The 14703-nt window shown below is 42.6% G+C and overlaps 1 long non-coding RNA gene across 1 annotated transcript; it reads right to left on the bottom strand.

Moving 5' to 3' along the window:
* Positions 1–12610: 12610 nt before the first annotated feature.
* On the bottom strand, positions 12611–14672 carry LOC145425822 (uncharacterized). Its single transcript, XR_013906578.1, has 2 exons — positions 13087–14672; positions 12611–12921 (listed from the first exon to the last, which is right to left on the bottom strand). It is a non-coding gene; the product is annotated as an uncharacterized LOC145425822 (long non-coding RNA).
* Positions 14673–14703: the final 31 nt, after the last annotated feature.

Here is a 14703-nt window from a genome sequence, read left to right on the forward strand (position 1 = left end):
AAGCTCTCATACATTGCAATTTGAATGGCTTAGTAGTGAAAGCAGTACTTGACACATGAGCTCAAGTTTGCATCATAAGTAAACATTGGAAAGACTGATACTTGCCTGACTTAGTCATGCAACCTCTATCTGAAATCATCAAGGAAATTGATGAGTTGAAAGTTTGCGCAGTCAACGGGGAAACCATATCATTTGATGGCTGGGTACCCATCATGATCAACTTACCGGGGAGTGAAGACCCCAGCCTCTCCGTCAGTATTCCGGTCCTCGTCAGTACCTTGCCTGTGGACAAACCATTGATCGGTTTCAATGTCTTGGAACAGATCGTTGAGGAGCAACTAGAGCAGTTGATACCTACTCTTGTTACCTTGCTGTGTAATGCCATCTGTCTTCCCCCTGAGAACTGTGAGGTGGTCAGAAGCTTCATTCAGACAGTAGAGCCAAACATTACACAAGGGTACTTGAGAACAGTTGAAAGGGATGTGATTATCCCTCCTGAACAGGTCACCTGGTTAAAGTGCCCCGTTCCATCAACCATGAATCCGCTTGATTGTTTAGTGCTGTTTGAGGATGATTTGGGCAACCAGGCCCTAAAGCGGTTCTATGTCTTGACGGGGTTAGTTGAAATACAGAATCCAGCTAACCCATACATCACCATTGCTCTAAGTCAGGGTGCCCAATCCCGGTCCTCGAGAGCTACCGCCCTGCAGCTTTTAGATGCATCCTTGTTCCCACACACCTGAATCAAATGAATGGCTTGTTATCAGGCCTTTGCCAAACATGATGGCATGCTGAAGAGATCAAACCATTTGATTCAGGTGTGTGGGAACAAGGATGCATCTAAAAGCTGCAGGACGGTAGCTCTCGAGGACCGGGATTGGGCACCCCTGCTCTAAGTAATGACACCAAACATGATATGACCTTGACAAGCAAGATGGCCCTGGGCACCTTACAGCCAGTTGAACGTATTGTGGAGGTTGAGGCCTCAAACGAGTGCCCACCTGCAATAACAGTTCGCAAGATAATGGTGGAGTCAGCCGGACCTCTCCCAATGTCGTGGTATCCGCCAGTGAATCTTGATCATTTGGAAGAGGAACAAAAAGAGATTGTCCAGAGAATGTTGTTTGATGAGTGCAGGGTCTTTGAGTGGGATGGGACCAATATTGGTTGTAATTCTGATCTGAAAATGGTGATAAACCTAAAGGATGACATACCAGTGCAGAGAGCATATACCTCCTTTGTGCGGTCTTGTAGATGTGGATACAACTTCCTCCCATGGATTCCTATCCTATTCCTGTCTAAACGGCCCATCTGGGTCTCCTAAAGGATGACATACCAGTGCAGAGAGCATATACCTCCTTTGCGTGGTCTTGTAGATGGGGATACTACTTCCTCCCACAGATTCCTATTCTATTCCTGTCTAAACGGTCCATCTGTGTCTCTGTTCCTGTCCGTGATGTGGCCTCCCATGATTTACGCACCGTCTGTGTGGGCCTGGATCCTTGTGTCATCGATTCACAGAGAGTTGGGGAATGTCTTTCAACTCTCTGTGAATGGTACTCATGGCCATTGATCAGTGTGCTTTGGTCAGTGGTTGTTCTAAATGGTCATGAGAATTTGTATATTAATGATCAAGGAACTGACCTCCCAGATCATTGTTACTTCAGTGGGCTGGTTTCAGTCATTATGCAAATGTACTGTTTAATAAATAAATACTGTTTAAATAAATAAATAAAACTTTCAGATCTTGGTACATCACAAAAACAGACATAAAAAAGGCCATTCATTTGGTTTACATGTAAATATTTATTTAGCCGCAGCTATTTTATTTATCTGGAGATGCCCGGGGAAGAGGTTCATCACGTTGTGGGAAAGTGGCTTGGTGGTTTCCCCTTGGGTATTACACATTTCTTAATTAATTCCACCTCCTCCCTCCAATCAAGGCTGCTCACCGGCCCAGACAGCTGGTAAATTCACAGGCTGGTACGCCGGTCCCGTTGTCTACACCACCATTACCATCTGTTCAATTGTCTGCAGCTGCAATGACGCCGGAGGGACCTGCTCTGCCCGAGCAGGAAGTCAGCACAACGGAGGGTCCTGCATGTCGATGTACGGCACAGCGTCCAGCATGCAGGGCACTGTCAGGGACCTGGGCTCGAGCAAACCTGGTTCCCTGTGCACTTATTGAATTGAATGAATGCTTTATTGGCCATATGCAGGTTGCCCCGCAGAGGAATAGGACCCCCCCCCCCCCACCCCCCCGACTTACACACACAACAAAGACATCACATGGGAATACAGTCGGAGATCGGCAGCGTTACAGAGAAAACACTGAAAAAATTACACAACAATGGGAAAAGTACAAGAGTAAAAAAAGAGACCTCTTCTCACGCTGGGCACCTATGGGAGGACAGCATGAGAACAGGAATAGAAAACTCCTCTGCACAGAGAGCACATTAATGTCCACATCACAACATTAGAGCACGTGACAAGCCACAGGGGTTGGATAGAGGGGTGGGGGGTAATCCGAAGGAACACAGCAGTCGTCCTACACAGCGCTACCATTTCAGCGTGGCACGCAGACCCGCCGTCTTCCCCCACAGGAAACAAGCATCGAAGGCGTTTGGAAAGGGAGGGGGATGAGTGCGTGCTTATCAGTGTAAGTGTATGTGTGTGCGTGTCCAGAGTCCAGCTGAGACAGTGTCCTTCGCTCTATCAGGCTAAGTAAACAGTCTGCCAGCCAACCCAGGTGGCCTTGCATGGGATGGGAAGAATAGTCATCACACAGTCGTTATCAGGGAGCTGTTTTGGTGGGCTCCAGCCTTGGGCCTGAGCAGCTGGCGCCGTGGTGTCCATATGTTGAATATTGTTGATTTCTCCTTTATGCGAGCAGCTCCGAATTTAGCACTCTGACACTGGTCTCTCGATCTCCCGTTGGAGAGCCGCGAGCCTCCCCATGATGGTATCAAACTTCTGTTCCGTGGTGTTGTCATTCTTTTGATTCTGAGACCCCACGACTGCAGCGATCCGTTCTGCGATGTGATCCAACTTTCACTCAAGGGTGTCATTGTGAGCAGGCCCCTCTCTGATGTATCCCATCATATGCTCAATGGTGTTAGTTTGAGTCTTCACAGCAGCTGTAAGCATCTCCAAGGTGTTGACCATGCTGCGTTCGGTGTGAGAGGTCGCGCCTTGTCCCATCGCTTCAATTCCAGTGGTCAGCCTTGGGGGGGTTTGAACAGCTGGTTCCGCTCTCTTATTTCTCCGATAAGTCAGGGCCAAATAAACTATGGCCTGCTGCAAATCATATCAAAAGAACAGCAATTATCCATCCATCCATCCATCCATTCGCTTCCGCTTATCCTTTTCAGGGTCGCGGGGGGCGCTGGAGCCTATCCCAGCTGTCATAGGGCGAAAGGCGGGGTACAACCTGGACAGGTCGCCAGCCTGTCGCAGGGCTAACACACAGGGACAGACAACCATTCACGCTCACTGGCACATTCACACCTAGTGGTAATTTGAATTATCGAATTAACCTATCCCCACAATGTGGGGATAGGTTAGCAATTGTGGTTGTGGGGATAGAACAGCAATTATTACAAAACAAATGTCCCCTGACAAACAAAAAAGTGTTGATGAGGGGGATTTTTTTTTTGTCTAGGTTTTAAACCACATGTCTGTTCTTCTGAGCACTAATATACACACAAGAAATAGACTTTTATGAAAACACTAAATCAAACACTGCTAACAGTGGGAATAAAGGAATTATTTTAGTACATTAATAATATAACTTTGTCATTAAATTGCATTAAACTGTTTATCACAGCTACTGGCATCAGATTAACATTTTTATTGCATGTGCAGCCATAATCATTGTATAAACACATTTGCATGTTGTGCCTAGTGATGGGCAGATGAAGCTTCATTTGCTCTAGTAGGACATCTACTGGACGTAAAAATATTAGTTGGCATGAATTTGAAGAGTGTGGCCTTTTGCACACAGCCTGTAAATGTCAACAACAAAAGGAGTGTGTAAAACATCTATATTGTAGTGATGGCAGTATACTGTGTATATTTATACTGGCAGTATGGAAAATGATTATTTGGAAATGCTTAAAATGGAAATGATCATTTACTGTGAGGTGAGGTGTGGTTGGGGTGTGGACAGTAGTTGTGCTTTTGTAACGTTGAGGTATGGACAGCTACACACTGAGGCTTTGAGCCTCAGTCCTGCCTGTTCACATTTTATTCTGTAAAAACTAAATTTTCACTGCTTTTATAACCTTTAGTGGGGAGAACGTAGATAGGATTTAATGATTTAACAAATCTTTTGAATCCTTTGTCCTCCACAATGCTAAATGGCTGGGAGTCCTCAATCACCATGCTAACCAGGTCTTCATCTATTTGAGATTGTTCTCCTGAGGAAAGACAATAAAGATAAAGCACAAATATAAATATCAAACACGTAAATTATAACAGCTGTATAATATTGTTATATCATTTAGTAACATTGCTGCATGCTATATTATCATGGCATTTGATGGCTCACCTGGTCTTGCTCCACAATCGGTGTTCCCCTTATTCTCATGCAAAGCTCTGTAGTGCCTAAGCATGGATGAGGTGTTGTTGTTATATCCCAGCTCCCTGGCACATAGCAAACACTTCACCTTGTACAAAAGTACAGACAGCTTAACATAAATTGTATTGCACCATCAGTATTATGAAAATACATCTTCTGTAGAAATTTACATACCTTGTTGGGAGGAATAAGATCAAAATGTTCCCACACAGGGGAGGACATCCTCCTCTTCTTAGCTGGCTCCATTCTCTCCAGGCTGTCTCTCCTCACTCTCATAAACCTCCAAACGGTCTCCAAACTCTCACTAACTGCAACTCTCCATCAAACACCTACATTTTGAATGAAGTCTGAGGGGTTTATATCGCTGTCATATCTCACGGCAAAGTTCGAACCACTTCATGAACCAGTCACGTGGTACAGCCGGGCAGCGAGGCTTTGGACGTCATCATTTTCAGCCCCTCCCATAAATGAAGCAAGCCTCGATACGCGCATCACGGAAACGCCCCCTCCATTACTCGACACAAGCTTCAAAGCCTCGATACAGAACGTCACATCAGTAGTTGTGCTCATAAGAGTTGATTCTCAGTCTATTGAAGGTTTCAAGCTTTGTGAAGCGCGATGTCTTCACAATCTATTGTGTAAGGTGATTTGGAGCAATGGAAGGTTAAAACAGCATTCACGCTTACAGACAAATATGATTTAAATGTAGACCTTTGTAAGCAAAGGCCTTGAATTCATTTAGCTTCTACCTGCAGTTGAGCTTGCCTAGTAAAAAGTGACAGAAGAAGAGTGAAGAAAGTGTAAAGTCCCCAGGGGCTATTCGGAGAATGAATTTAATTTCCATGTATGGAAGAAAGTACTGGAAAGAGTAACATCTCTGTCTATTTTAGCTATTTTTAAGTGATGTGTGACACACGCTAGGCACAGATACACCCACACACAGGTCGTTATCATCAGATGCATGTTTATTGTGAGTGTCCACAGAATTACAGCAGAACACCGTTTGACAGTGGTCGGTTTCCCCAGCTTCCTTTCCCTCCGCTCCTCTCCGCCTCACTATATAAAGGGAAGGAAAACCACCATCAGTCCAAACCGCCATCAGCTGTTCTTACCAGCACCGCCCCGTTGAGCCCACTGCACCACTCCTCCCCTGCAGCCGCGCGCCGGACCACACCTCCGCCACATGATGATTTACTGTAACTTACCGTATTTTCACGACCATAAGACGCACTGTGCTAAAAGGCGCAGTCTCAGTTATGTGTGCCATTACTGTATTTAACACACACATAAGGCGCACTGGATCATAGGGCGCATACAAGTACCGTATGCGTATTTAAAAAATAAAGCGGGAGCAAACCTGAGTTCGGTACCTCACTCACATTTTTATTACCAGTAATCGTCATCATCAACAACACACAAGCATACAAGTGTGCGTATTTAAAAATAAAGCAGGAGCAAAACAAAGTTTGGTACTCACATTTTTATCATCAATCAAACCCATCGAAGTCCTCATCCTCTGTGTCTGAATTGAACAGCTGCGCTAAATCTCCATCAAACATGCCAGGTTCACTTTCTTCACTGTCAGAGTCACTTTCCGTGCCGTGCGGCTCCTCGGAAATGATGCCGGCTTTTGCGAAAGCTCGAACAACAGTGCCAGCAGCCATGTTAGCACAAGCATCTACAATCCATTGGCAAATTGTGGCGTAACTCGCCCGGCGCTGCCTTCCACTCTTGGTGAAACTGTGGTCTCCATCGGTCATCCATCGCTGGATGTGTTTGTCGCCGATGTGTTTGCTGCAGTAGGAGCGGAAGATGGCCAGCTTTTCCTTATAATCCGGTGGAAGTTGCTGCGCTACCGTAGTCCTGGTCCGGATGGAAAAATGGCACCGTTTCATAAAAAGTGAAAGTGAAACTGCTTTTAGCCAAATGGTGACCGTCGAAACGCTTCTCCCGCTCGTTCTTTGCTCGATGATCGCCTTATGTCAGCTGCGTCTTCTTGACCTGTCGGAGCTTGTTTTCCAGCTTCCTCCACTTGCGAACCATCGATTCATTATTCTTAAATTCTCTCGCCGCTGCTCGATTTCCATGTTCCTCCGCGTAGCTGATGGCCTTCAGTTTAAACTGTGCTTCGTAAGCGTGTCTCTTTGCCATTTTCAGGGTTGTTAAAACAACGATGTCCTGCATAACGCACATACCTGTTCTTTTATACAGGTATGTGCAATAAAGTCAACGCACACACTTCACCCTTTAGCATTCTCATGGTGTTCTCTACTACGTCCTCCTTACAAGACACAGGGCGCACTGCGCTATAGGGCGCGCCGTACTTTTTGAAGAAAATCTAAGACTTTTAAGTGCGCCTTATGGTTGTGAAAATACGGTAAGCATAATTATGTACATTGCAGATGCAGAAGGGGCTGAACCCTGAGATGAATAAAACTATTCTGAATTGAGTTGTTTGGAGAAGATCTATGCTGATGAGTTGCAGTGTACATCTTCCCACACGTGTATTCAATAAATCATCATTTGACTGAACTCTTCTGGGCCAGTGTTGGTTTGTTCCTTGCCTCAATATTTCGAATCGGGACACTACCAATACAGATCATTCACAGCTAGGCTAAAATAGAAGGATCTCAGTGATCGTGAAAACAGAGCTATTTAGGAGCAATAAGGCAGCGCAGCTAAAAGAGCCGAAGATCTCAAACACACTGAACACTCCTCACTCACTTAGAGAACCAACTTTCAGACTGATGACGCTGATGAGCTTCAAAGGTTTTCCAGCTCTCTTGATGACATGACACTCGTATGTTCCAGCATCATCTTGTCTCACATTCTTCAGAATCAAAGACACGTCTCCATCAGCTATCTGTCTGTCCTTCAGATCCACCTGGTTCTCAAAAGATGGATGCTGGTAATCTGGAACAAGTCATCCATGCTGATATAAAAGGACAAGTTCTTCATCTTCCAGTTCTGTTCTTCAGTTCTGCTCCACTCTACAACTATGACGATGTGAGCTTGAGCTTGACATGTCAGAGTGACGTCCTGTCCAGACTCAGCTGTGATGATTTTGTGATCTGAAAAAGAGGAAACAACACAGCGCAGCGAGGTTAAAGGTCAAAGTAACACTGTTCACTTCTACAGCAGTCAATCAGAGTGATGATCAGACAGCACTAAACTGTACTTACACACAGAGAATTTTCAATAATATCACTTATCACAAAATTAATGTGTGCAGGCTCATGTTGCCTGCGCAAAAGAAGACGTCACACACAATCAAGGCTGGACTGGGACAAAAAATTGGCCCGGGCATTTTGACTAGAGACCGGCCCACCAGGATAAAGATTGAAAATTTGACGTCATTCAGTGTTAAACCGCAAAGGATTCTGGGAACTTGTGGCAAGAGGTACTAGCGCACGCAGGCTTTCAATTGAACTCAGTTACACAGCAATAAAAAGAAACACAAAAAATGGCAAGAAGCTGTTGTATTATTAACTTCAATAGTCGGTCGCATGACAGCCACGGGAAGCCGACGGGTAGAGAGATCGTTTTTTTTATCGGATTACATCGTTGAAGAGACATTTTTAAGCCATGTTTCCGAAGTAAGAGCCGACGGATGGTCTGGATATACCAAATATAACGTCCCAGAACACTCCAGCTCACATGTTAGTCTGCTCCAAGCATTCCCACAAAGGTCAGAGTTTTGTTGTAGTTAATGCGTCATTTTTCTTAACATAATTGGTGATATAGGTTACAAGCAAGTCTGGCGCTGAACAGAAATTGTGGCGCTATGCTCCTTTGTTTATTGTGCATAAATAGTGAATTTTCCTGACACAATATTACGTTTCGCTTCTGTTATTACCATGGTAAATTGACAAAAACATATACTTTTATTCACAGGAGAAAACAGTTGTTTTGTATCACTAATTGTCCAGTGCGATTACAACATACAATATTATTGTCACTGCTACATTTCTGTAATGCTACCAGAAATTATTTCCACTACTAATTAATTACCGTTGAGCTCAAAGGTTATATTAATAAACGGTTAACGAATGTGTATTTATGACGACGATTTGTGAGACTGGTAAACTTACCTTTGTTCGTACGATGGTCTTTCGTTCTACACGGTGCATTTCAAGGTCCTGCACCCATCCGTCGGTAAACTGTACCTGGGCTTGTTGCAGTGACCTGACGTTACTAAACTTCATGAGTGTATGCACTCACTCCAAGAACCGTGTAATTATAAATCTGAGCGTGGTGAAAGTTGGGCAGCACGCTAATGTCTTTTGTCCCTCTGTGTGCTCGTAAGGGTCTGACACTTTCACTCCTTTGATTTTTTCCTCGTATCTTTTCTTTGTCTTTTCGTCGAGTCTGTCTTTGTACGGACCGGCATTGTTCTCCTTTTGTTTTGTACATTCCTTTTTTGTGCGGCAAAGAAAAAACAAGAAGGTATTGGAACCGGAGAATGAACATTTTGCGGCGCTGCAAACGCTTGCATTTGATGCGGTACTTGGATTGTTTTGCCACGAGTTCCTGGCATGCAATGCGCGAAAATCACGTGATTGCTAAACAAGGGGGAGGGTGCATCCGGCCTCCTCGGCTGTAATTGGTCCAGCCAAGAGTCGATCATGACCAATTGACCAATCCAACACCTTTCATTATCTATACCCTTCCTAAAAAAAAAAAAAAAAATCCATCGGCCCATAAAAACAAAATATCGCCAGCGGCCAGCAAATGCCCGGTATGCCCGATGGCCAATCCAGCTATGCACTCAATGCACTCTGTTTAGACCCAGACCAAACAATATTCCGTCTTGATGCATTCTCAATCATCCAGCAAAGTAAATCTCCAAAAGTTGAATCTGTTCATCTGGACGTAGCGTTTTGTGGGTTTTCTATAATGTTACATCATATTCTATAAGGATGTTATGTGTTTGTAGACTTTCTGCCCAGTTTGACCCATTTAGCAGAAGTCAGCATGTTTAAGGCTCTGATATCTATTCTGTATGACTTAAAGCAGTTATGACATGGTCTGATTTCCTCATCCAATAAAGGAATATTTAATATATCAGTCTACTCTTCATTCTATCAGAAACAGTTATCACAGCTCGTACATTTTCATTTTGCACATATATGTAAGCATTGAGCCAAATTTAGTAATGCCAACAAATTAAATGAACATTATTTGTCTCTTACATATAATACATCTATACGTATTTATACACTGTAAAAGATTCTTGTCTTTGAGTGAAGATTTATGGTGATGGGAAATATAAATAACTGAAACTTGAATCTTTACTGAAGCTCAGTGTTTGACACAGAGTTCACTCACATGTGCTGTACTATGGAAGAAATATAGTATCATCAGAATTCAAGTATTTTTAGACATTGAATTTATGACACTGAAATTTTATCCTCCAAATTTCCCTGCAAAAATATTCACCTGCAAAAATTCACCTGCAAAAAATTCACCTGCAAAAATTCACCTGCAAAAAATTCACCTGCAAAAATTCGCCTGCAAAAATTCAACTGCAAAAGTGATGAACTTTAATGACCCAAGCCAGAGCAATCAGCACCAGATCGAGTCGAGTGGCTCTCAGCCAATTAAATTACGCTGTTTGATCACATGACACCGTTAGCCAGCAGTGTGTCTCCTAAAAGAGAGCTGTTTAAAGGTGAGTGATTAAGTTTTTCTCCTAAATAGAGATCATTACAGAATGCCTAGTCCTACTTAAAATCCCATTTATTTATTTTTGTATTTTTTTATCATCTACTCGAACTAAGGAAAACGTTTGACTAACTCAAAGACAATTTCCACGCCTCCCCTGCCTGTCTGCAGAGGCAGTTTTGAATTTAGGAGCAGCAAGATGGCAGCGGCAAACCCTGGCGATTCTCCGGTAAGTATATTGTTATTTATCTTCAAGTTTGTCTTTTGAAACGTTAATGTTATTTAAATCCGTTGCTCACGTATAAAGTACACAGACGGGGTCTTTGCTCAACTCGTCTGAGGCGTGTCTCACTAAGCGCTACATGCTAGCATCCTGCTAACCGAGCTACCATTTACATGCTGTGCTTTAGAAAATAGGATACTCGTTAAAAAAATACTCCGCAGATATTGATAGATAGACGAACACTGCAAATATAATGTTGGAAACGAGAACGGCCTTTGGTGAAGGGGTAAAATACACCATGAATAAAGCCATATAGTGAATTGGCTGCCATGGTTGCAGAACAGCCTGATTTAATGACAAGAATGGGGAAGAGTGAGGTGAAGTGAACCAAAGCCACAAAACACAGTCAGAAGAGGCGGCAAAAGGGCAGTGATCTGTCCGTCAGTATGAAGTTGGTGTGTGCTTTGGTGAACAAAAACTCCAGACCGGTAGCAGGAAGATGGGAGACTCGTGTTTCACTGGAATAGTGGTGAATTAAAACATCCTTTGTTGGGGACATTTCGGTGTAAATGCATCCATACAGGTGAGACAGAGGCAGACCAGACAGTGAAGAAAACAAGGCAAACATTAGAAATATTAAAACGGAAATATAGGATTAATATAACATACAATTTGGGAAAATGTAAGGAACGCAATGTAAATGATATTGTAAAGTCATTAAAACAGCATACTCTGATTAAAAGAAACATGTAATTGGGTAGGATAATAATGTTAAAAAAAACATGTACAAGATGGGTATGTATACTTGTAGCCAGAATTTAACAACTATAAAGTTGTAGCATGTCAGTACCTTACCCCATCCATTATATCCACACTTTCAGAAAAGGATATGGTCAATATCTTTACAAATACTATCTAAACTTAAACGGGATATTCCCTCTGCTTCTTCTGCTTCTCGTATACACCCTCAGGGTTTGTGATCAGCCAGCGGCTGATATGATCATTAATCCTGTAAAATAATATTCTTTCGGTTTATGAATCTGTTTGCATGGATTTCTTAATCCGTTTCCACTGTTAGCAGAAGTTGTGCATGCAGTTTTGGTGTGCTGCTCTCCAAGACTACAAGCTGTGTTAAAGTTGGAAGTAACTGGCCGATGTTCCACTGTTGAAGATCAGCTGTGCCCATTTGTTGCACATTGTGGGTATGGAGAAGTTGAGGCCCTTGCAGGCTACCCACAATTTCCCCAAACTGAGCGATTATACATCTTGCTTCCATATTTGTATCTTGTGTCACTAAAAATACATTTTATTTTAGTTTTATACATTGATTAATGACCTGCAGAATCTCCTTATCATATAAGGTGATTCATAATTGTCACTTTATGCTTTCTCCATTTTGAAAGTGATTACATCCTTGCATTACATACTTTAGGTTCATTTTCTGCAGGCAGGTTTCTGACAGAACAGGCAGATTTACACTATAACCTGCAGCAATGGACACATAAAGAAATGAAAAATTACATGTATGTGCTAACTTTCTAAACACTGTTACATTTATGATTAAGTAGATAAAACATTTATGTCAGCCTTGGCTCATAGTTCATTTAAAGACAAGAACTTTGTGTGTGTTTCAGGTCCTGCACTCTCAAAGACTGAATGAACCTGCATTGCAGCCATGGGTCACTGTGAGCATCACAGGGAAGGTTGAAGCCGCCCGCTGCAGCTGTAAGGCCGGAGTCACGGAGACCTGCACCCACGTCACTGCTCTTCTGTTTAATGTAGAAGCAACAGTGTTGATCCGTGGCACAAGGACTGTTACAGATGAACCTGCATACTGGGTTTTGCTGGGTAATATGACCAAGATACAGCCAGAGGTTGGCCATAAGATGGACTTCTCCTCTTCAGCTGCCCAAAAAAAGGCTCTCAATCAAAACATAAACAGACCATCTGTAGTGACAGGTAAAAGGAGCCATCCTCAAAACAGAAAAATCCCACCTGCTACTGTGGAGGAGTTGTCACTGCTATAATGCCATCATGTTTTATCTAGGGGTCTAGATTTATGCCTATAGTGTACTGCCGTGTAAATAATTTGCATTTACTGAATGAGTATCGCTGTTCAAAAATTAAATAAAGAAACAAACTAATTTTTGCCTTTTTTTTTTTTATTAAAACCACTTCATAGAACATCACATCAGTTACAGTGTAGAATCCATGTCACTGGAGCATTTTGATTCAATAAACAGTAAAAAGGTGAGCTGTGAAGACCAAGGACAAGTGCAGTTCACAGGTTTTCTATCCAAGGAATCCCAGAAGATTGCATGGTGTCATTGCCCAGCAGTTGTTCGCAGGACATATGGACTCAACCGCAACAATCCCTCACACTGAGCAGCATGAAGTGACAGTGCAGAGGAAAAACTCCAGCAGAACCAGAACCCGGTTCAGTACCAGCAGCCATCTGGGTTTGGAGGAGAGAGACAGAGACACAGAACTACCAAAAGTATAATTTTTTATGTGATTGACTGTTGTTGTAATTCAAGCCCTGAGTGTAGAGCAGGTAAGATATAAAGTTGCATCCTAAATTCCATGCTCATGCAGAGTGTTTAGTTTATGACTTTTTCACCTGGTCATTTCTTGATGAACAGATGGTCTTTTAACAGTGGAACATCGGCCAGTTACTTCCAACTTTAACGCAGCTTGTAGTCTTGGAGAGCAGCACACCAAAACTGCATGCACAACTTCTGCTAACAGTGGAAACGGATTAAGAAATCCATGCAAACAGATTCATAAACCGAAAGAATATTATTTTACAGGATTAATGATCATATCAGCCGCTGGCTGATCACAAACCCTGAGGGTGTATACGAGAAGCAGAAGAAGCAGAGGGAATATCCCGTTTAAGTTTAGATAGTATTTGTAAAGATATTGACCATATCCTTTTCTGAAAGTGTGGATATAATGGATGGGGTAAGGTACTGACATGCTACAACTTTATAGTTGTTAAATTCTGGCTACAAGTATACATACCCATCTTGTACATGTTTTTTTTAACATTATTATCCTACCCAATTACATGTTTCTTTTAATCAGAGTATGCTGTTTTAATGACTTTACAATATCATTTACATTGCGTTCCTTACATTTTCCCAAATTGTATGTTATATTAATCCTATATTTCCGTTTTAATATTTCTAATGTTTGCCTTGTTTTCTTCACTGTCTGGTCTGCCTCTGTCTCACCTGTATGGATGCATTTACACCGAAATGTCCCCAACAAAGGATGTTTTAATTCACCACTATTCCAGTGAAACACGAGTCTCCCATCTTCCTGCTACCGGTCTGGAGTTTTTGTTCACCAAAGCACACACCAACTTCATACTGACGGACAGATCACTGCCCTTTTGCCGCCTCTTCTGACTGTGTTTTGTGGCTTTGGTTCACTTCACCTCACTCTTCCCCATTCTTGTCATTAAATCAGGCTGTTCTGCAACCATGGCAGCCAATTCACTATATGGCTTTATTCATGGTGTATTTTACCCCTTCACCAAAGGCCGTTCTCGTTTCCAACATTATATTTGCAGTGTTCGTCTATCTATCAATATCTGCGGAGTATTTTTTTAACGAGTATCCTATTTTCTAAAGCACAGCATGTAAATGGTAGCTCGGTTAGCAGGATGCTAGCATGTAGCGCTTAGTGAGACACGCCTCAGACGAGTTGAGCAAAGACCCCGTCTGTGTACTTTATACGTGAGCAACGGATTTAAATAACATTAACGTTTCAAAAGACAAACTTGAAGATAAATAACAATATACTTACCGGAGAATCGCCAGGGTTTGCCGCTGCCATCTTGCTGCTCCTAAATTCAAAACTGCCTCTGCAGACAGGCAGGGGAGGCGTGGAAATTGTCTTTGAGTTAGTCAAACGTTTTCCTTAGTTCGAGTAGATGATAAAAAAAATAATAAAAATAAATGGGATTTTAAATAGGACTAGGCGTTCTGTAATGATCTCTATTTAGGAGAAAAACTTAATCACTCACCTTTAAACAGCTCTCTTTTAGGAGACACACTGCTGGCTAACGGTGTCATGTGATCAAACAGCGTAATTTAATTGGCTGAGAGCCACTCGACTCGATCTGGTGCTGATTGCTCTGGCTTGGGTCATTAAAGTTCATCACTTTTGCAGTTGAATTTTTGCAGGCGAATTTTTGCAGGTGAATTTTTTTCAGGTGAATTTTTGCAGA

The sequence above is a fragment of the Astatotilapia calliptera genome, chromosome 3 (assembly GCF_964374335.1).
Source record: "Astatotilapia calliptera chromosome 3, fAstCal68.1, whole genome shotgun sequence".
Classification (NCBI taxonomy): Eukaryota; Metazoa; Chordata; class Actinopteri; order Cichliformes; family Cichlidae; genus Astatotilapia; species Astatotilapia calliptera.